The sequence below is a fragment of the Diplotaxodon limnothrissa genome, linkage group LG23 (assembly GCF_057381915.1).
Source record: "Diplotaxodon limnothrissa isolate DT_005_m linkage group LG23, D_limnothrissa_male_GT1.1, whole genome shotgun sequence".
Taxonomy (NCBI): Eukaryota; Metazoa; Chordata; class Actinopteri; order Cichliformes; family Cichlidae; genus Diplotaxodon; species Diplotaxodon limnothrissa.
The window spans coordinates 20,019,957-20,023,576 of NC_140617.1; positions in this window are offsets into that span (position 1 = coordinate 20,019,957).

The window sequence follows — 3,620 nt, forward strand, 5'->3', positions numbered from 1 at the left end:
TGTGAGTTACAAAAGCTGCGGTGCGGTCAGGTGATAGACGGTTTAATAGTTACCAGGTGGGATTTTTCAGCCTTTGACTGCAGTAATGCTTTTGTGTTCTTATTTCAGAGAGCTGTGAATCAACACTGTGGTCACACTGATGAAAATATACAATGACTTCAACATCATAGAATAAAGCTGCAGAGCACTTTGTTTTCACAGCATTTCTTTGACTAAAGCTGATAAAAATCTTCTTAAAATGATCTGTTTTTTTAAACTTATCACATTTAAATGTAACTATTTGAAATATGCAAATGCAGCTCTAAAAATGAGTATACAGCATAAACACAGTGCACCATAAAGGACTTTAAAAGTAATTTTGTGCAAGTGAAATATTTACTGAAATGCTCAAACAGGATCCTAACGGGAGTTTTACTTGGCATGCTAGTAGAAGTATTAATAATAGTGATACTGATAACGGTAATAATATTAAAACATTAAAAAAATTGTTTTAGTAAAATAAGGAGGTGGTTCTTCTAATACTATCATTTGATTGTGAAGCGTTCCAACCAGGAAAAGCAGCATTTCATAGATAGACTATGATAATCACTGAGTGCTAAAAGTCAGCAAACATCTTTGTGAGTGAACTGAGGGTCATTTTTTTATACACAGTTGGCATTTAAAAAAAGAAAAAAAAAAACATCTGACAGAGAGCCGAGTGTGACTTCACAAGAAACATTGTGAAACCACATCCTCTTTCCCCCTCAGCCCTGAAGGAGGCTACTGACAGATGCAATCTGTTCTAAACTGGTTAGCGTTGGCACTGAACTCATTTAATCTTCATTTTTAATCTGTATGTGGTCATGTTTTTTACTAAATTCTAGGTTTGGTTTTATTGTTTTGGGGGTTTCTTTAGTGTAATTAATTCAAAGTGGCTGAAAATTTAAAGCCAAATACTCTTCACTTTGTTTTTTTCATGCATGAATCAGCAGGTGTCATCGCTGACATGAGGTGAGAAAACTTGCGTCTGCTTTTTAACCCAGAGGTGAGAGATGTCATCATGCAACTGAATCCTCCTAAATCCTCAGATGGAGACTTAGTTTTGCCTGTACAGCCTTGGTCCAATTACACGGGCAGACTGTCATATGAATGTCATATGTTGTCTAACTAAATACACACACTACTTTTATTGCCCAATGTCTCATTTTCATCCATTTAATCACCTCCTTAACTGAAGTTTCTAGGTGGGGATTGGGGTTGTCTAGTAACAGTCTGAGCTTTTTATAAACATAAACCAAGAGTCCATTATACAGTACGTAGAAAACTATTCATTCACCTTGGAATGAATAGTTTTTTTAACATTAGTACACTAATTTAAAGTTGTCTGTGGGCCCCTTCAAAGATGAGGAGGCGGACGGTTCTCTCTCTCTTCAAAAACTGTAAAACTGGACCCAACACACTGTCACGTTTATGACTTTTATTGCCACTTCTCACAGGTAGTGTCTCTCCATTCACAGCTGGTCTCAGCACAGACACCTCCTGCTCCAGTCTCCGTCTCCGGCTTCACTATATGAAAAGGGACGCCTCATTAACCAGATCGTCACCTGGCCTCACCTCTCTCCCTGGCACTGACCCCCTGAGCACCACAGTTACTGCATGAGACATAATCTGATTGCAGTAAGGCATAACACCCAACACTGCTAAAATCTGATGTCACTTTGACAAAATCATCCATGTACACATGTTACTTCTCGCTTTTATTTTACCAACTGTAACCAAAAATTCTGCATCCCTAACTCTGAGCACACCCAGGTTGGAAATATTTGAAGTAATTCATTTGATCTCTTTTTTACCTTATTAACAAATGCAGAGACAAATTCTTTAACCTTAGCCTAAAAATGTGAAAACTGTGAAACACATCTAGTAGTTGCCAATTTGATGCTTCACGTAACAATTCCCACAAACAACCTGACTGAATGCTAAGAGCAGCAGGACTTCGTGGAACTTTTAAGGAAAACTTATTTTTCTTACTTATGTAGCTCAAACCACCAATTTAACCGTAAGCAAAAAAGGGGCTTGAAAGCTCAGTAAAAACTAGCACTGAACTTAACTGTCCTAAGACTTCAGCTGGATCAGGGTAGTCAACAGTTCACAGTGTGTCCATGTAACTTGTTGGAAGGAGTTGGCTAATGCTAACATGGTGCCACAAGCTAAAGAGGCTCTTGGAAAGCAAACCTCTACTACTAACTAGAGATGGCACGATACCACTTTTTTATGTCCGATATCATAAATTTGGATATCTGCCGATACCGATATGAATCCGATATAGTGTTTTTTAACTGTTTTTTTTTTAATATCTTGCTGCATTTTGTAAAAGTTCATACTCAAGTTTAAAACAACAACTACACTAAAGCTATTACTTTAAAGAGTAAAGAGTACTTAGCGTAAATATTAAGCAACCTAACTAATAGGGTTCCAACTCCCAGCAACAACAAAAATAAATAAATAAAAAATAGGGAACCACCCCTCACGCTCCACCTCATGATGCTTAATCGACGTAATCAACCTTAATTTGATGCAGTGTGAAAAAAAATGCACAGAAATCAATTATTTTTCAAGAAATATTAAATAGATTCAACATCTTTCTTCAACAAAATTGCAGACTGCACAGATAGAAAAGAATAGAATAGAATTCAACTTTATTGTCATTGCACATGCACAGGTACAGGGCAACGAAATGCAGTTTGCATCCATCCAGAAGTGCTTTAGTGATATAGATATATTACAATATATATTAGCAATAATATAGATATGTGAGTATATTACAGAAATGGGTCTATTATGGTGTGTTATAATGTACACGGTACACAGCAAAATCTCCAGTGTTAAATTAACACTGGAGAGTGTCTATATGGGTCCACACCTCTGAGTGTTAAATACAACACTGTTGAGTGTTAAATTAACACCTTTGACAGTGTTATGTGTTTAAATTTAAATGTGATTTACTTTGCTTGTAAATCTGTGCTTGATGTTGTTGCCCCTTTGAGAGTAAGAAAATGTAAATCTAAGACTAGTCCTTGGTTAACAGATCATACCCGAGCTATTAGAAGACAATGTAGGAAATGTGAAAGACAGTGGAAAAAAGACAGATTGCATGTCTCCCTGGAAGCCCTAAAGATTAGTTGGAAAACTTATCAGAGGGCAGTTAAGGCCGATAAACACTCCTACTTTTCTCAGCTTATTTCGGCCAACTCTCATAACCCTCGTGTTTTATACAATACGATTAATTCTGTACTTAACTTGGAGGGTTACAACCTTTTGCCATCCTCTGAGGCTATGTGCAATAAGTTTATCACCTTTTTTGTGGACAAGATTGCTAGCCTGAGGCCTCTGATTCCACCTATTGTTGATCCGGCCATGCATGCTCCTTGCTCAAGCTTATTCCCTGCTTTTGCACCGATTTCTCTGCGTGACTTAGAGGAGTTGGTGCTGCATGCTAAGCCCTGTGGCTCCCCAAATGATGTTGTTACTCCCCGCTTTCTCCAAAAAGTATTTCCCATCATTGGACCTTATATCCTGAAAATTATCAATACTAGTCTGTTAACCGGTCAAGTTCCTAGTGGGTTTAAACATGCAGTCAT